The sequence below is a fragment of the Gavialis gangeticus genome, unplaced genomic scaffold (assembly GCF_001723915.1).
Source record: "Gavialis gangeticus isolate Ggan-Ray unplaced genomic scaffold, GavGan_comp1, whole genome shotgun sequence".
NCBI classification, from domain to species: Eukaryota; Metazoa; Chordata; order Crocodylia; family Gavialidae; genus Gavialis; species Gavialis gangeticus.
Window position 1 is genome coordinate 29,957,736 of NW_017728994.1, and position 20,328 is coordinate 29,978,063.

At 44.6% G+C, this 20,328-nt stretch overlaps 1 long non-coding RNA gene across 1 annotated transcript in view; it reads right to left on the reverse strand.

Annotated features, from left to right (window-relative positions):
• Window positions 1–326: 326 nt before the first annotated feature.
• LOC109287425 overlaps window positions 327–20,328 on the reverse strand; it is a 33,507-nt gene continuing 13,505 nt past the window's right edge. Inside the window, exons 2-4 of the long non-coding RNA XR_002094863.1 lie at window positions 12,318–12,840; window positions 10,313–10,640; window positions 327–2,497 (exon numbers count right to left, since the gene is read on the reverse strand). This is a non-coding gene — a long non-coding RNA (uncharacterized LOC109287425). The remainder of the gene's footprint in view (window positions 2,498–10,312; window positions 10,641–12,317; window positions 12,841–20,328) is intronic.

The window sequence follows — 20,328 nt, forward strand, 5'->3', positions numbered from 1 at the left end:
TTGAAGTTGCACAGCAAACCTTAATTCTGGAGGTTCTTGACTTTTGAGTTGTTGACTTCACAACCTTAATTATTTTCTATTAGTGTGGTGTGTGTATGTGTGCACGTGTGTCTGTGATGAGGAAAGATGCTATCAACTGATGCCAGAAAAATTAACCTTAGATATGAAAAGTGCTTCTTTTCCTTTCATATTATTGGATTATCTGTTGTGTAGTTGGATAAATCTTTTTTATCAAAATTTTGAAATTTCAGTGAAAAAGGGAGTTGAAATTTCCTAATGTTGATTTTTTAAAAGGGGAAATGTTTAAATAATATTTTCACATTTTTTCTTTTCCATTTTGATCAAATATAGCAACGAACAAACACTGATGACAAAACAAAACAATAATGAACAAAATGTCATAAAAATTCCTCTATACCCTTTTTCCTATCTGCTCTAAAGTTCAGTGTTGATATCTAGAATGAGTGATATCTCAGGAGGTTAGTGGTGTATCTTTCTGTTAACCACATTAAAAATGCTTTTTTTGGAGCCAGGGTGAAAGTGAACATCTTTGTTCTCCTGAGTCCTTAGTTACTTGACTAATGAGAGTGTTTGGATTGATGATAAATCCTGTGTAATATATTAATGAGTTTCTGGCTTAAACAGTGTAGTAAAGCTGATGAAGAAAGCTACAGGGAGGGAGGAGGGAAGTGATAGAGGAAAGGCACAGGGAGAAGTTATAGGTGGCAAACTGAGAAAGAAAGGAATAAAAGGAAAAAATGAAGTGGAATAGAGAGAGGAGGAAGAGGTGAATGTGTCCATCATGATCTGAGGCACCATAACCCACCCACTCCCTTAGGCTATGCAAATAATATTGGGTCGCTTAAATGATTGCTGCTATTTTACACAGGAGCTTGCAGTCTAGGAGAGATGAGACAAAACATCACCCTTAGGTATGTGATATAAGAGAGGAAATGGCTTTATATAATTCAGATTATGAACCTACTTGGAATGGATGTGCATAGTGTTGGCACCTTTCATGGGTATCATAGTAGTTTGCCATGAGTGAGAGGATGAGACAGATTTTGCTCACCTTCTTACTGAAGTCAGTGAGACAAGGTTCTTGATAAAGGCAAACACAACTTAGTCATCTCTGTAGATGGACGTGAGTTTACATAACCCACCAGTGAAATGCAGCCATGCCTTGATACTGGAAGCAACTAGCTCCCCATTATAACTCAGTTGGCAGAAAAGGTAGGTTTGGACAAATGTCCTTACTGGGTAAGGGAGAGAAACTTTACATCATATTATGTCCAAACCTCTAGTGATCTCTTTTATACCTTATACTTACTTATAACATGTGAAGTACCCCCCCACACCCCCCCATGTGATAAAATATATTTATCATACACATGCTACCACCTCACCTGCATCAGGCAGAAAATCTATCTACCCTGGGTTTATACAATTATTTTTCTCTCCATTTATACAGTTGGGCCTATAGTAACTACAACACCCAGCTTTGCAGGCAGGGGTTAAATACCAGTCTAGATAACCTTGCCTTGGAAACTTTGTAAAGAGGGTTTTTTGTTTCCATATGGTGGGTCTTACACAGGAAACAGTAAGCTTGTAGAAAGTTTTTGTTGGTGCTTAACTGAAATGGCCTGCATAACAAATTAATGAGCAGAGATGGTCTGAGACATCCGAGAAAAGCAGAAATGATATTTTTCAGCAGTATATCCACTTTTCAAGCAGTTAGACTTGTAAATAATCAGTACTGTTCATATCTAACTGGTAGTTTGGTAGGCGAAATTATTTCACTGCTCTGAGGTCATCTTGTCAGCTAGCATCTATATCTTGCAGGAGCTCATACAGTCTCCCACTCTGACTACACCAAAGTTGTGAAATAGAGCTGACTTGAAGCATCAAACCAAGCATCTTTGTTTCCTGCCTTTTGCTATTTTGAATGCCACACCTTTAAATGCCTCAAAGCATCTCAAGTTCATTCAAAGAACCTTTAGTGGTCTAACACAACATGGTTGCCTGTGGGGGAAATGATTGGAACGCATCATTTCTAAAACCATTGGAATCTTTGGGCCCAATCCTGCAAGGTGCTTAGTCAGTAGGTGTTGAGGATGTCCATATGTCCCAAGTTTGCACAGTTAATTGAATATTCCAACAGAAGGGATGCCTAGGGATTCCTTTTCCAGCCAAACCGACATGCCCAAACCTTTACCAAACTTCTGCTGGAGGCCACCATGTCTGTCTGAAGCTGCAGGAGAAGGGCACTGGAGACTTCCCTTGCTTTTGAAGTTCTGAAATCCCAGTTTTCACTTGACAAACACATATTTGTGCACAGACACACTCACCTTGAATGCATTGCTGGAAAATCAAGCTGTCAAAGAACTAAGTTTCCTCCTCCTTTGGCCTACAAATATGGCCACTTCCAGCATTCCATTTGGCTTTTAAAGCTGCAAAATGTGTTTTCTCCACTAGAGGGCACATGGGCCATTTCCTCCTGGTGAACACAAAAAAAAAGTGAAACTGAAAGATTTTAAAAATCTGCAGCCTGGAAGAAATGGGGAGCAAACTACGCAAACTGGGGCACCAAGCCTGCTCTCTTGCTCTTTATTGTTACAGCGGATGCTAATGGATGACGTTTCACTTACCTGACAGGTGGATGGAAACTTGGGAGGTTGACACAATGCAGTGTAACTAGGATAAATACCTGTTAAATACCTCATCTTGGAAAAGCCTTATCCTGAGGTTCTAAGGACATTTGAGAGTTAATCTTCCGCCCTCATGATACTGTGAAAATTCTGTAGGCTTAGCTCTCAAGTCACGTGTATTTGTTTGCATATGTGCATGTATATGAATGTGAGTGTGTGAAAAGGACACATAGATGTATACACTGATCGCGGTATCTATATACACACATGGCCAGCCTATAGCTTGCAAAGTAAATTAGACTTAAATGACTCTTTGGAAACAAAATAAATCAAATAGGATAATAGTACCATCTTTTTATCTCATTTGTTCCCATACAATTAGTAGTTTTACTGCCATGTTGTGACAGGTGACTGTGTTTGACCTTTGACGCTTGGTTGGTTGGCTGGTGCTCAAACTAATGAAGACCCTTAATGGATTGGCTTTTGCGAGGCTGTGCGCGGTGGGGTTAAAGAGAAAATGGTGCTGTAGACAGAGTCCAGAGAAGATCCTTCAATTAAACCTGAAGTCTATTAGCAAAGAAATATTGAGGAGGTTGAGAGTTAGCAATGATTTAACCATTGAGTCTTCTGAGTGATTCGTTAGAATTAAAAAAAAGATCTCTTGGATTATTTATTGTTGTGAGCCTGCATGGGCTACTTCTCGGTTGGGCGAGAAGGCAAGAACAGACCTGTTGGTTTGGTGAAGCTTGGAATAAGAGATGTTGTCCCTTGCTTTGCTAGCCCCACCCACACATGCAGCTGATTTCACACTGGAGAAAGGATTGAGGACAAATGAGGCAATAGCAGAAGCAAATGGAGAGTGATGCTGGAGAAGATAAAATTAGATATCTGGGATAAATAAGACTTTTAGGAGCTTAATTGTTTTTCATGATGTAAATAAATTACAATAAAAGAAGGGACAGCCAGCGTGCATGGAGAAGAGGGCAATGTAGAGCTGTAGAAGGGGACAAGTAATGAATACAGGAGGAAGGAGCCTAACGGGGGAGGTGGGGGTGGTATAGGACAGGAAGGGGGTTGGAAAAAAGAAAAAGTGGCACAGAATGAATACAATGAGAAGGAACTGGCATGAGATGAAAGTAAACTCTGATCTGTTGTGACCCCAGCAGCACTGGGCTGGGTCAACAATGAGTTCTGTCTAATCCAGGCTCCTGCCTTTGCCAGCACTACATTCTTCAGAAGAAGGTGCAAGAAGCCCACTGCAGGTAGATTTGGGGTTATCTCCCTCCCATGAAGGTCTTACCCTGTTCCCTAATAACTAGGGGTTGGTTTAACTCAAAACTATGAGGTTTTATGCCCTTCTTTGCTGGCGCTGTCTACTTTAGCTCTGTGATTTATACACCTGTCCAATGTCTTTTTAACTTGTGTTAAACTCTTGGGTTTGGCAACATCCTGTGGCAGTGTGTCCCACAGTCTGATTGCAGACTTGTGAAAGAGGATTTCCCCCAAGCCCTTTGGAATTTGTCACTGTACAGTTCCCTTGGGCATCCCTTGAGTCTTGTGTTTTAAGATGGGTGACAATTGGAGCTTTCTTCTGCCTCTAGTGAGGGGAGAGAGGGTATACAAAGGAGGAAACCACAGTGTCAAGGCTGCTGGGAGGCAATCTCTGGAGGAGGCAGCTGTGCCTTCATGTGTCATCTCATTGCTATCTGCTGCTGTGCGCATCTCGTTAGGATTTGTATTTCCTTAGGGACTGTAGGCCATGAACAAGATCAAAGGAAACATTTGGAAAATGGCTAGACTGGTTTAGGAGCCTAGCCCCATTATGGAAAAGTGACTTAAGAGCCTACATCTCTGGCAAGTCAGTGGGACTTGAGTTTATATTGTGAATGGACAAGGGGAGATGACTTATCCAAGGTCACATGTCAAGTAGGGAATAGAACCCAGGTGGCTTGACGCCCACACTAGTGCCCTTCCTATTCAACCACACTGCCACACTACCTCAGTTTGTCTGTGAGCTGGTTCAGGAGGCAGCCTTGGTTATGCTTGCTTCTGCTAACCACCAGCCTACATGCAGTTTCATGCCTGTGGAGGAGACTGCCTTGCAGAGAACCCATTCTGTTTGGAAACAAGGCCAGAGCGACCGTGCTTGTTCTGTGTTTCTCTTGCCCCCCAATTCTGTTGCTGGGGAGGTTTCCAGGACGTCCAGGTTTTTGATTCTTTACACTTCTGCTTCTGCTGCTTATTTCTGTGAAATCAGAATCCTTGAGTGACACCTCACCAAGGAGAATGGGTTAGATCCTGATCTCAGCTACATTCTGGGTCAGTCTGGATTAACTCTGACTCTGCTACAGTCCATGGAGTTATATCAGTTTTAAGATGTGCTTCTCTAGTAAACTCTGCAGGTGACAGCCCATGTGGAGCTTACTAGGACTGTATCCTGGTGGCAGGGAGGACATAGGAAACAAAAGATCCTAAAGATTTTTCTACTAATAAGGAAAGAAATCACACAGGAAACTTTAAAGGTGGTATAAACTAAACCAGATCCATTTTAACATCCCCGTATACTGCCAGGGGGGTGTAGGCCTGCCATCATGCCACCAGAAACCAGGCCCTAATATCTGCCACCCTAACCCTGTTAGATTTGTTTGACGTATTCCTTGTTCTGTGTTCCCCAGCTACCGGGGATCAAGGGGTGCAAGTTCAGTCTTCACTGGCTGAGGTGGGACAGCACACGGTTTCTAATCATGGCTTAAGGAACCTCCCTCCAACCCTTCCTTTCCTTATTTGTTCCTCAGTGTCATGTTCATCAGTGATGACCTGAGCTGAAGCCCCAGCTTTAAACATCCCTGGCCTTGGCTGTAGGGAGACGGCAGGGTTGGAGATCCAGAGCTGGAAATGGTGTCTATTCCTGGAATTCATCCATGATTTTCAGTCATTCTTCCTTTGTGTATCATTGCCCGTCTCTCTCATTCTCACTCTGTCCCCCACCCCCTGTTGCTTTCTTTTTTACTACATTTATCTTTTACAATTTTCTTCTTTTTCTTCTCTTACTCATCCTTCTTTTCTTATTTCCGTATGTCTTTGCTCCCTATTGTTTCTTCTTTCACACTTGTCTTCCACAGAGTATTCCCTCTCTTTCATTCACAGTCTCTCTCCTTTTTTTCTTTCTCAAATACACACCTCTCTTCTCCCTCTTCTCCCCCCGTTTCCTCCCCCCACTTTGGGGATAATTTAACATGTTACACACTAACTTTCCAGTAATGGCACTCCGGCTTTTTGAAATTCTGCTTCCCTGTTTTATGGCTGGGCTTCTAATGGTTATCTTGCAGCCCTGCCTCTGGCGATCATGTAGGGAATAAATAGAAGCTGACACAGTAATTTACTTAAATCTTCTCCACACTTTTGCAGCATTTTCCTCCAGAGGATACCCCCGAAACAACAATTATTTGAAATGTCACGCGTTCCTGCCCCTAGGCTACCGACAAATGAACATTAAATCTATTAACAACAAAAAAAATTAAATGTTTACTTTTCCGAGAAGGTAAGGAGAAGCTGGAGAGAGGGAGGGATGCCTCCAATAAATTTCTTCTCAATAATAAAGAGGTGTAGTTAATGTTCTCTCTAAGCAGAGCCGGCTCCAAGCCCACATCCCAGGAGAACAGAGATGAGCCACTGGAAAGCTGCTGGAGAGCCTTGCTAGGGCACCAATTATAGCCTCATTTTTCCAGGCCAGGGACCTTGGTTTTAGGTCAGTGTTTGTGCGTGTTAATGAGATGTTAAATCAGTCAGAAGTCATTATGAACTGGGCACTCCCAAGTTACCATCGATCTGTGGAGGAACTCTAGCTACAGTACCTGGCATCTTGCAAGCTTCAGTGGGATGTGTCCTCGCAATGCACCCTGGGATGTGGGGATATCTCATTCCCATTTTATGGAAGAGAAAACAGAGGGCAGGGTGGATTAAGCCATGCACCCACAATCAGTCAGAAAGTGTGGCTGTGTCAGATGGCCAGCTGAGGTCTCCTGAGTCCCAGACTTCTACCTTGCCACCTCACTCAGCTCTGAAGAGCATGTGTCAGCACTACCGCAGCCCTGTTACAACCTATATCAGTCATCGACATGGCCTCTCCAGCCACTTTAGCTGGGCTCCAACAAGACTTGGTGGGACCCACAAAAATCTTTAAAACTGGGCTGAAACTGACCCTCCTGGATCCAGGCACTCAAGGCTCTTACTCCAGTCTAGATCTGTGCCCTAAAAATGAGCCTTGTCTTTGTATGGGACTGAATCCCACTTTGATGTGACTGTCCTGAAGTCCACTGGACTCTAACATTTCAGTGTCGCACAGAGGCACTTTTTAATGGGCAGGTTAGATTGAGCAAAGATACATCAATGTCATCTGTCCTACCTCCTTTGTCCCACAGGCAGGTTGCTCTACTTTTGAACTCAGATTTGATCAAGGTGGAGGCATGGTCAAGTGCTTTGCTGTTTGTGCTGTGACAAGCAGACCACGTTTGTGAGAGGTCTCTGTCTAGAGGTAGTACTGAACTTGTTTCCTTGTGATAGTGCTCCACTCACCAATACTGTTTCTGATGTACAGGGCCAGCCACTGAGGCAAACACCCCATAGGCCTTCTGCTTTTAGGTCCAGCAGAGCTCTGTGTCTGGCCCAAGGGCCAATCCATTGCCTCATTGCCACTCTCCAGGACAAGGGAGTGCTGGTTCAAGATGGATTTTTACTCAGCTACCAGGCCTTTCTTAGTGGGTGATGGCAGCTCTTCTATAGGTAGGCATGGGCATTTCTGAGCAGAGACCTGCTTGCTTCCTATAGCAAACCAGGGTGAAGGCATTCCTAGGCAGGCATGTCCTGCAGTAAGGCATGCATGCAGGTACTTCCTGGCCGCAGGTATTATCCTTCAGGTATCTTCTGGACTGAAGTTCTCATGAGAATAACCTCTAAGGCTAGCACAGTCATAACGGTAGGGCTCGCAAGTCCTGAGTTGGGGCTTTGAGGTCATGCTGTCAACCTGATATTTCACTTCCTCAGTTCCTTTAGAGAATTCCAAGGGAATGTCTTATTTTAACAGTGGGCCACATTGTTATGCCCTTTCTCAAGCTGAAGAGTACCTTTCTCCACTGATAGCCCCACTGAGACACTGGAGTGCTTGCAGCACAGGGAGCTGCATTGTACTGAGTAATGGGCAAGAATCTAGCCTGATAAATTATCTTGAATATTCTCACACCTGCTGCAAGTCCTCCTCTAAGGAAATGGTTCCAGCATCTGGTGCTGCCAAGAGTCTCCCAGACTTCCTTGTCTTCCAGCCCACAGCAAATGGGCCCACTGGGTCTTTCTTACATGTTTCTGTTTATTTTCCAGAGCCATCAAAGAAGTATGTTTTATGGAAGAGGTGTGCCTGTCCCCTGCTCCAGATCCAAGCAAGCATGTGAGAACTAACAACTTACGAAGAGCAAGCCAGACATCTTACACTTTATATGTCTGATCCCTCACATATATAGGCAACCATGGAGCTAGTAATATTCACAGCACATGCGGACATATAGGTCACTTCCATCAAGTGTACAGTGTAGTCAAGAATACACTGTTATGCAGCAGACAAAGCTTCTCTTATTTGTGTAAACTGTCTCTTCAAGTTGTGTACGCATTACATAAAACCTCTGTAGCCACTAGTCTGCTATATGTCCTGTGCACTATCAAGGAAGGCACATAGTCTAACCTAATGGGGTAGACTCTCAGTGGTATAAAACAGTCTAACTTCACTTAAATCACTTTATACCTGCTAAAAATTTGGTCCTTTATGTCTATCTGTCTGTTTTATACTCTAATCTACTTTGCTGCATCCCTAGTCTCACTCCCTTGTAAAAAAAAGGAAAGAATTTAATATTGGCAAAAATACCCTCAAACAGGCTTGCTTGGGAAGTGACACATTTTATAGCCAGGCTGTCTGTTCTGTTTTATGGGCCTGGTTCTGATCTCACTTCCTGATTTACCCCCAAGAAAGAAGTGGGGAATCAGGCACTCTATGCTCAACTTCCTTATGCTGGACCCCCTTTTACACAGCATCTCCTCTCTTTCTTTCAAGTGAAAAGAGGACTCTGGTGCGCCCCATCAAAGTTAAAGGAAGTCTTTAGAAAGGACAGCTCAGCACGCTGGGGTTGTTGAGCCTGTTTAATCTTGTTTCCAGTTCCTGTGTCCCTCTGTCGCTTCCCTGCCAGTTTCTTTGTTGTGGAGTTTCTCATTTCCTTTTGTGTGTGTGTGCAGCAGGTTGCCAGGCTGGCTGGAATGCAGCTAAAGAGACATGTGCTCCAGGCCTCCAGCCCAGGTTCTACATGACCTGCCTCACCCCTCTGCTTCGCCACCCCAAAGTAGAGCAGATTCTGGTGCATTTCTTCAGAGCAACAACTGGGAATCCAGACAGCAAGGTGTATACCTTGCTATTGCCAGTGGCTCATGCTGCCCTACCATGTGACAGTAGGCAGGATGTGCAGGAGCAAAAAGCATGAGGGAAGTGACTGGGGGTTGGTACTGACGTCCTATTGTGGGGGGGAGAGGAATGTAGATTCTCAGTCAGTGCATAAGGGCACATCTCTATTAACTTCAATATAACACTGGGACTTCTGACCACGTGCACCCTCAGTGGAGCTCTGCCAAGCTGCACCAGCTGAGGATTGTTCTCTTGGTTTTATTCTGGGACTTATTTTCCAAATTTGTTTCCAAAAGGGCAGGGGTGCAGCACAGGATACCAAAGGGCAGGATACAGCCCTACGGACTGACTCAGACGTAACAAATGCAGGGATAAATTCAGCTTTGCTTTACTCCACTTTCCACCAATGTAAACCCAGGCACAGGGCTCCTGACCGTAGAAGTGGCATTGTGGGTGGAAGGCAGGATGGCCAACCCTGGAATTCACCGGTTCAGTGTGTCCATGGGTCTGCTGTGGAGACAAACGCATTTGTCTGAAAGACAAGGGAAGTGGTGATGTCTCTTATCTTCCTTTGGGTTTCATGCCTGTGAGCCACAAAAGGCTGGCACTGAGCCACAGGGATGTGCAGGTTACCTTTCCTTGCAGGAGGCTCAGTTGGTGTGGCCTCTTACAGTCCCCCTATTACAGTCCCCCTATTACAGTGGTCAGAGGTATTAGTGGCCTTGGCTGATTGGAGAACTGAGACAGAGCAAGGACACACAATGGCCTCAAAGCCACATAGCAAGTTGGCCATGGAATCAGGATTCATCTACAAGAGAATGCACCTGCCTGCCCTGTTCTCTATCCCAGGCTACTTTTCAGGCTCCAGAACTTCCACGGGCCACCCCAGCCTTCCTCATCTCTCCCCAGGGGAACATCAGTTGGATTTCCTCAGGCCGTTTCTGTGGTTGTGTACCTGACCCTGAAGGCACAACCCCTATATCCCAGGCTTCTTAGAACTTGCTACTCAGCTCAACCATGTGCTGAAAATGAGTGAAGTCCAGAGGTTGCCTTGCCCACAATTACTGGGAAATACTTAAAAACTTAGAAGCTGAGACTTACTGATATGTAATTAGAAGCATACATAGTGTATAACACAGAAATTAGTCAATACATGAATTGCACATGTATCCTTCCTGCATCAGCTGAACTCTCAAAGCCATATCCCAGCATACACTGGGCTCACCAGTTGAGAAGCAGCCTCCTCTTTTGCTTGTTCCAAAGTCTTAGTCAGGCATTTGGAGAGAATTTCCTCAGTAAATGGCAGTTACTGTATAAGAAATAGAGGAGAGCTGGTAGTCCTCTGGTCTGAAAATGTCATTCTGTTTTTGTGCTGAAGCCACTGTTCATCACCAGGCTGAATGATGTCCCCGTTTTGCTTTTTATGCACATCTGCATCAGTCTGTTGCCTTTTATCTTAAACTGTAAAGACTTTGGATTAGGGATCAGCTCTTTGTTCAGCAGCTTACTCACTGACTGGTCCATGGGTCCATGACTGGTTGTCCTGTGGGCTGCTGCAATAGAATTCATTATTATTGTAATCATAATAACATTACACTGAACTGAATCATGATTGGACCTTGGAAATGGTTTTCCCATGCCACATGGAGGATGGGGGGAGACCGTGCTTTATTCAGCCAAGTCAACTTCAGAGCCAGAAGTTCTTCCATGGGAATGCCCTGGACTCATCCCCTGCACCTGTTCTCAAGCGTTTGGTCTCTGTCAGGTTGAAGACTGGCTGCTGGGGATGAACCTGGAGCAGCTTCACTGGCAAATTCCTGGCTCTGGAGTGCTTCAGTGGGCTCAGGTGGGCTGGCTGTGGGTGGGACATGCTCAGCCCCATACTCCCTAAGATCCATGACCAGCAAACCCTTGGAGGCTACTTTCAGACTGTGGAACAAACACTCATAGGAACTCAGAATAATTAAAAACAACCCTACCTTTCACTCCAAGTACAAGCCATCCTTTTTCAACTTGCTCTCTCACATTAATATCACACCATTAACTTATAATGCAATAATTTTAAAACAATATACATAATTACCAATCCACATACAAGAATCAGGTGGAAAGAAGAATCAAATGGAAATAACTACCAGTGACAGATATTTATCATGTTGCTTAATACACATCTTGAAGATGTTCTGATATCATGGTGATGGTAGAAGTCCAATGAGAGTATAACTGCATGCATCTACATGTGCATTAATGTGCTTTTGCTACTGCACGTAAAATTTAGTACCTCTAGTATGAGATGCTACATAAATGTGCATTAGGCTGCCCTAATGTGCAGTATCAAAAGTGCATACCTTTTTAGTGATGCTTAATATGCAGTAGCCTATTTCTACTGTGTATTAGCACTGTTTTTGATGTGCCTCTTTAATGCACAGCAGACTAGACTACTGCACATTAAAATGCACATGTACATGTGCCCAGTGACTGATATTGAGATGTTAAGTGATATTGAAAAGGTTTAGGGCCGGTGAGTCCCTAGACCAATATTGGCTACTACCATTGGGCTAATGTCTTTCAAAATGCTGACATTGTTAAATGAATCTTTATGTTGCCATCAGCTTTCATTCTCTTCTTCATGTGCCATTAAGGTTGCGTTGTTTGCACAGTACCTATGGGGCAATAATTGTTTCATTCTTGCATTGGTATGTATCATAACATTAAGTTGGAAATTTCAAGAAGACATTTGCATTCTTCAGTATAATTTACATTGGGTTTCTACACCAATCTCAATTATACTGATATCAAGAAAAACAGCCCTTTGCCTATCACAAAACAACTCCCACACTGCATAACAAGCATCACGCCGTGTCACTAGGTGGCAAGTAAACAGGTAATAAATACATTAGGCAAATGTTCCAGTATGGTTATGGACAGTTGACACCTAAATCAGTGTAATTTACATCACTAGAGTTTTACATTTGATTCTTTCAGGGGCTGTTCTCCCTGGGATTGGGCAAAGTTGCTTCTGTTTGCATAATATGTCTGCTACTTTTGCCCTGGTATCATATGATTACATTAGAGTAAGTCTCATCTGACTGCACCCTGTCAGTTTGTTAATCTGCAAACCCCAAAGTTCTTGCAAAAAGCTCAGAGGTTTCATCGCACTTTTAGGAAAAGATTGCATGGCACAGAAAGTCCAGTGCATAAAGGGGCAGGGTACAGGGTATAGTTAGTACCTCTCACTTTATAGCCCCTCTGGTTCAGTTCAGCATATCATGTGGGGATGTTTCAAATAAGAAGCTGAAGTGCTTCCTTAGAGAAGTATCCACACATCTCCAGCTCCCAGCCAAGTGTGATACTTAGGTTAGGTAGAGGGTCTGACATTTTAGTGAATCATTTCTATGTAAGACTGGTGAAAATAGTCCATGACTTTTTAAAATAGATTTTTTTAAATTTAAATATTTTGCAGGAAGTTTCTGCTTTCAACTAAAACATTCTTATTTTGTGTCCAGAAACTGATTATTCTTTCTACTTTTTACCAGTTTTCAGGAGGGGAAATGTTAGTTTTTAGATTTTTGTTGTTCTTGTTTGCTTTCATGAGGGAGAGATCTCAGTCACTGCCTCTTTTGCTACTGGCTGCATTCCTCAACACCCTCAGAGATGTATGAGACAGGACTGTCAAGGAGGGTAGGGAGCTGCTCTGAGTCCAGTCTCTGTGCCTTCTTCTTGTCCAAACTGTTCCATAAATAATTAATTAGGCTAGGGAGAGAGAGAGAGATTGAGACAGAGAATCCCAAAGTTTCCTTTTGTCAGACATATCAATTTGGGGGAAAAAACTTCACTTTTTTTTGGTCCTGATTTCAGTTGAAAAAGAATATTTGAATTTTCTGCAGAACAAAACCTGATTTTCAGAGAGCTCTATGCTGAAGCTGGCTGATAAGTTCCTACCATTTCAGAAAGCTAAGGAATATTCCAGCTGATATTTTCCCCTATTGATGTGAATGGAAATTGCATGTCCAAATCCTGTACGTTGTTTAAAAAATCTCAGTGTATGTTGGCCCATTTTGCACTTCTGAATCAGGGGTGGGGGATGCACCTTGTAACTCTCTGTTTCTGGAGCTTCAGAAAGGAGGCTCTACTTCACACACCCAAATCCTTTGTGGCTAGGTATAGACAATCAAAAAGCCCAAGGCTGAATAGATACAGTCTTTGCAGGTTAGTTTAAGATACAGAGATTAAATTGAAACAGAAGTGGATAGACATTTACCTCTGATTCAGGAAATGCAGCCACATGCCTGCAGTGGCTCAGGCCAGAAGGCGGGGGAGGGGGGCATGGCTAGAGCATGGCTCTTTGACTGTTTGTTCACTTTATCTTCCTACTGCCCTGGAGGTCTCTGGGATTTGCAGTCCAGAATTACAGCAGCAGGACTCTGCAGGGTTGCTCATCACTTCCTCTTCCTGCTTCCAGGTGTGTCTGAGATTTATAGTTCACAGTTGCAGCCAGCAGTAAGTTTGAATGGCATGTTTAATCCCCCTCCCTGGCCCAAGACCCCAGTCAGGGTTGCCGGGGGGGGAGGGACAGGGGCAGTCCCTGCCCTGTAGACTGGGCTGCATCCCCAGCGAGGCTTGCCCCCCACCTGCCTTGTCAGCCAGCCCTCACTGCTTCAGCGAGGGAGCAGAGGGGCGGGGCCAGCCCTGCTCTCTGGAGCAGACAGCCCAGCCCAGGGCTGCAAATCATGCTGGGATGCTGGGGGATTCTGATTTAACTTGAACCAGGAAGGGTGAGTAAGTCAAGAGTCACTCCTTCAGTCCTGGGGGACTTATCAGACCTGGGCTTACGAAAGTGGGTTGGAGAAGAAATAAGATGACACACATAATGTATGGACATAGACTAACAGCAGCCTCTGGGGGTTTCATAGATTTCATAGGTTCATAGACATTAGGGCTGGAAGGGACTTCGGAAGATCATCCAAGTCTAGCCCCCCGCCCACAGGGTAGGAAGTCAGCTGGGGTCATAGGATCCCAGCAAGATAAGCATCCAATTTACTCTTGAAGGTGTTCAATGTAGGTGCTTGAACCACCTCTGATGTCAGGCTGTTCCAGACCTTGGGGGCTCCGACAGTAAAGAAATTCTTCCTTATACCCAGCCTGAAACAGTCTTGCAGTAGTTTATAACCGTTTGATCTTGTCATCCCTAGGGGCACTCTGGTGAACAAACGTTCCCCCAGATCCTGGTGGTCACCCCTGATAAACTTATAGGTGGCCATCAGATCACCCCTGAGCCTGAGCTTTTCCAGGCTAAAGAGCCCCATGGCTCTCGACCTATTGTCGTAAGGTCTGTTTTCCTGACCTCTGATCATGCACATGGCTCTTCTCTGGACTCTCTCAAGCTTCTCCACATCCTTTTTGAATTGTGGAGCCCAAAACTGGACGCAGTACTCCAGCTGCGGCCTTACCAAAGCCGAGTGCAAGGGGTGTGCAAGAATGGAATGATTATGCTGTCTCTTTTTTTCCATGCAACACAGAAGAAGCACAATTGCAATCCTCGAGTCTTTCTCTTACTAAGCACTAGGAAGCCCGATTCTTTATTGCGCCACACTTTGTATAGTCATTTACAACAGTGCAAAGACAGGGTAAAATGCTATCAAACAGTATGGCAGCATAATGGGCTCACTCTGCTCTGGTGTAAAGAAGAATGGAGAACTGAGCCTTTAATTGCCCATCCGCTGTGCAAATACCTAACACTCTCATTTGATTCAATAGTTAACCCAGTACTAAGCTGGATGTATATTAATCCTTGCTATGGATGAAGCTGTCAGTGGTTCTCTGTCACACTGGAAAAGCATTTCACTAGGGGTCTATCTGGTTCTGGTATTAGTCAAGATTTGTATTAACAACTTGATGAAGTGTTAATGAAATAAGAATGAGAGTCCACTTATAAAACTCGCTAAAGATAAGCTGGGTGGTGGTTGGGGGGAAGTGTTGCGTGTGTTCTGGATGACAGGAACAGAATTGAAAGTGATCTTGATAATTTGGAGAAATCATCCAAAATCAACTAGATGAAATTCAGTATAGACAAGTGCAAAATGCTATGCTTAGCAAGGAGAAATCAAATACACAAATACCAAATGGAGAATAACTGGCTTGGCAGCAGTATAGAAAAAGAGGATGGGGTGGGGTGAACGTGAGTCAACAATGGGATGCTGTTGCAAGAAATAACAAACTCATTCTGGGATGTATGAAAGGACATGTCACATGCGCAACATAGAAGGTAGTCACTTTTGTCCATTTGGTATTGAGGAGGTCTTGGCTGGAATGCAGTGTCTGGTTTTGTACATCACAATTTAAGAAAGATGTGCCTAAAATGGAGAGAGGCCAGAGGAAATCAATAAGAATAAGAAGGTTATTGATGATTTGCATGCTGGCCTAGAAACCTTCTTGAGTAAGTTTGCAGACAACATGAAAACTGGGAAGGATTGCCAACATGTTGGAAGATGTGAGTGCAATTCAGAAAAATCTCAATAGATTGCAAAGTTGGGCTAGAGCTAACAGGATGAAGTTCGATGAAGACAAATGCAAGGTGCTACACCTCAGGAGGGATAATCAAAAATGCAAATATAAAATGGGTGACACTTGGCTGGATGATAGCACTATGGAAAAAGACTTGGGAGTCGTGGCAGATCACAGACTCAGTATGAGTCTACAGTGTGATGCACAAAAGCCAAAAGCAGTTTTGGGATGCAGCAACAGAAGCATTAGGTGCAAGACACAGGAGGTCATGGTTCCTCTCTACTCAGCACTTCTTAGGCTTCATTTGGAAAAATGCATGCAGTTCTGGGCTCCACAGTTTAAAAAGGACATGCAGAAGTTAGAGAGGGTCCAGAGGTGGCCAACGAAGAGGATCAAGGGCTTGAAAAGCAGGTTGTATGAGGAGAGGCAGAATGAGCTAAGCATGTTCAGCTTGCAGAAAAGGCACTTAAGAGGGAACATAATAGCAGTCTTCAAATACTTGAAGGGTGGCCATAAAGAAGAGGGAAAGCACCTGTTCTTTCTTGCTGGAGGGAGGAGGATGCAGACTAATTGCCTGGAAGTTGCAGCAAAGTAAGTTTAGATTGGATATTTGGAAAAACATCTTCACTGTGAGAATAGTGAGGCAATGGAAGAAGTAGGACATTGGCTGCCATAGTTCCCCTGCTTTAAACCTGTGGCAGGTTAGGGTGTTAGGTCTGTGTTGTGTCAGGGTTGACGGCAGCCTTACGTAGAGTTTAGATTATGGTTTGTATGGAATGGTTTGGATAAGGATGATCCTGCCTCAGGCAGGGGGTTGGACTACATGACCTCTGGAGTTCCCTTCCAGCCCTACTTCTCTATGACTCTGTGTTGGAAACTAGGAATAGTTGATTAAACCAGATTTGTTTAGTCTAGACAGAAGGAGCCTGTAAAGGTGGGAGGGTATATTGAAAGTCTTCCAATATGTTAAAGGGCATTATAAAGGGGACAGCGATCAACTGTTCTACAGGTTCACGGAGGAAAGGACGAGAAGAAATCAGGTTAATTTGCATTTAAGACGCTTCAGGTTAGATATTAGGAAAAACTTTCTAATAAGAGTAGTAAAGCCATGGCACTAGCTACCTAGAGATGCTGTGGAGTCTCCTTGGGTGATGGCATTTAAGAACAGGTTAGATGAGCATCCATCAGAGATGGTCTAAGTACATATGATCCTGCCTCAGAGCCAGAGGTTGGACTAACTGTTTTCTCAAAGTTCCTTCCAGTACATTTCAGTGATTCTGTGCATGCAAGTTAGGGCCCATTATGTTAAGTGGTACCTATGAGAATATGAAAAAGTACAAACGAGAGTCAGAGAAATTTGATTATCACCAATAAATCAAATTATTCTGATTAGATCTGGGTTCTGTTCTGTCTCTGATTTGGTCTGTGAGCTTGGACAAGTCACATCACTTCTCTGTGCCTCAGGGTCCCCACCTCTTATTATTGAGTGTTTTGATTTGGCATGTGTTTGTACAGCAGCTAGCTCCTGGAAGCTGTGTTCCTGCTTGTAACCTTTGGATGGTACCTCAGTACCAATAAGAAACAGGAACAATGAATATGGATACTGACCAGACAGACAGACTGTGAGAAGAGCCAGCTGGGACTTGATTTCTTTTTTCCTGTGAAAGGCTTCCACAGAAGCTTCAAAAATTACATTTTTGTTGAATATTTTACCAAGAATTCTTCTTCACAGATGGAAGGAACTATAGAAGGGAAATTTTATTATAGACCATGTATGGGGATCACAGTTCTCCCTTAGTACCAGCTACCTAGCATTGGACATGTAAGGGCCAGTGTAGCATTGCCCTCCTCTCAATGGGACCGGACAGAAGACCAGTATGGTCCTGCTCTTTTCACCAGTGCAAGCCCCTGCTCTTCTGAACCTCGTCACTCTCATTCTGTGGCAACTCATTGCTGTTCCCCCACTTCTGCTTCCCAGTACACATGGCTTGTTAGCAGCAACTCAGCGTGAGGAAGTCCTCTAGGATGGCTTCTCCAGAGCTATCCGAGGTTGGGTTCAGTGAAGAGTAGCTGCCTGCCAAGATAAGGTGGTCCTGCAAGTGGGTGAATAGGAGCAAGGGGGCAGGTCTTCACCAGCCTCAGCTAGTCAGGGCCAGGTTTGGTGTTCTCATGTATGTGTCTCCTCTGCATCCATGGTGGGCAGACCTCCACCTCACCCTTTCACATCCCCTACCTCAGTGTGCTCACTGTCCAGCCAAGTACCAGAAGCAGGTGGAGAAAGATCCATTCAGTTTCCACAAAGCATCCAGCTTTTTTCCAGATGGAGAGGAAGAAACCCCTGGGACAGAGGCTGTACCAGGGGCTCACAGGCTCTCTTAAATTCCACTTCTGTCAAGCTCCCACATTTCATGGCTGCAATGCTCATGTGTGCTTACTTTCTAGCTGCTCTGCTGTTTTGCCTCTAAAGGTGATGAGCTTCCCGGTTGTGTGGAAACCAGTGTGTGGTTCCCCCAAAGCTCTTTTTTCCCAGCCTGCAACACCATTGCCCTTCTTTCCCAGCCTGCAACACCGTTGCCCTTCTTTCCCAGCCTGCAACACCGTTGCCCTTCTTTCCCAGCCTGCGGCCCAGGTATACCATTCCATAAAGGAGTCAGGCAGCCTCATCTGCAGTGCTGGTGGAGATTTCCCTCAGCTTCTGCAGCACGCCATCCTGCTCCCCAGTCTGGGACGGCAGGCGGCGGAGATGAACTGAGGATCCAAACGGTTCCCTCGGCACCCTTTTTTGCCTCTGAACAGTTCCCTCGGCACCCTTTTCCCTCAGTCTTGTTTCCTTCTCAGCAGGGGAAGCAGTCTTGGTGCGGGCCTATGCCGATTGCATCAGGAAAAGTCATTAAAGGGATTGAAAAGAAAAAAAACAACAGTTACAAACTCAGACAACAGAATAGCAGAAGGTTCCCTCACAAAGCTTTTAGGCTGCCTTTGCCTGCCAGGAAGGAAGGCAGCACTCCAGTGGGGTAAGGAGAGAGGGCCTCCGGTACTTCAGGTGGGGTTGTGGCTAGGATGGGCAGGGAGATGGGGTTGGTGGCTAGGTCTGGATGCTGCACTTGCCCAGTAGATCATCCTGAAAGTCAAAGGCATGGGAAAAAATTAAGTTACAAAACAGAAGGCATCTCTTTAGCTGTCCAGTCTGCTTGTCTGTCTTTGTACACCTGTTTATGCATCTATGCATCAAAACCTTGCATAGCTGGTAAAGGATGCAGTGTCTGTTTTGACATAGGTGTGAGCAAGGAGCAGCATGGGAGATGAACCTCTCCTGAAGAAGCCCCAAGAGGTAGCAGATGAGCATAACCCATATGCATCCTACATCCATCCCTCCGCTCTGTCCAGTGAGTAGTAGAAAGTGGGAGACAGGGTAGTCTCTGTGCAGTCCCCATTCGTTCACTTCAGAAAAGGAGTAAGCAGGTGAGCTAGCATCAGTCAGAACTAGGTCTAGGCAATGGGATAGGTCTTACTGTCTTACACACCCTGGTGTAGCTGAACAGGCCACATCAGACTCTAGCCCTAGCACAGAGCCCTTGTTGACAGGAACCACTATTCATATGAGCCGCTGCAGTGCCCTGCCATATGCATCCCAGAAGGCTTGGGTTCACGACGCAAGCACAGCGTCATAAAGGCCCAGGACCAACCTGAATGTTAGATGTCTGGGATGCCCTAGAGAATCATTGAGTTTTCTGCCATCTTCACAATCAGGCCACTCAAATAGATGTTGAAATATGGGCTAACTTTAGGTAGCCATTTCTGAAAACTTTGGTCTCTGATGTGTAGACAAACACTGAGACATTTGAATGCTTATATAACACTGTGGAGGCTGTCCCAGTGGGCTTCATGGTCCTCCATTCCCACAGCTCTGATTTCTCATATGAATCTCTGTCTACTTGTACATTTTTTCATGGAAAAGGGATCCTTCGGGCATACACTGGGGCAGGGCAGCTATTTTGGACTAGCCTTTAGGTCATTTCCGAATCAAGTCTGATCCACTGGGCTTCACTTTTTGAGTTGGCAGCAGACTCTGGTTAGTTTCTGAGTACATGCTGGCCAGAAGAGGATCCAGTGGAGAGATCTCAGAGGTCATAGAGCAGCATTCGGATTTCCTACAGGCCATGCAGTACATTGGGCTGCTGCTGACGTTGCATAGGTGGCCAAACTCTGTGTGTTGCACTTGTCCAGCACTTTGAGGGAAGTACTTTTTGGAGGGCTGTGGTAAAGCAGAATTTCTATTATGGCAGTTTCTGAAATATGAAGGTACAAGTCACCCTGCCAAAGCCATGGTTTTGATATTGGGAGCATCAGAGTTGTTGTGCTGCTTCCACTGAACCAGGAAATCTTGGTATTTCTCTATTTACCTGAAAAATCTTGGGATCAGGACTTTGGTAAGCTTGCTTCTTAGATCAGTTTACATATAGGGGGGAAGAGCAGAGTTTCCATTGGGTTAGTTTTGGGGTGCTGGGGTATAAGCCAAACTGGATTGGATTTTCTTGCCCAGTGAAGTTACTGGGCAGGCCTTCCAATGGCCCACTTTGTAGAAGCAAGAATTCCAACGGGCCAGTTTGCTGCTGCGGAGATTCCTGCGGGTTGAAAGAGCTTTTGTTCTAGTGTGTTATGTTCTCCATGATGGGGAACAGGAGAGACTGAAAAGAGCTAAAGCATGTCTCACCTGGTATATCACCTGGGAATAAG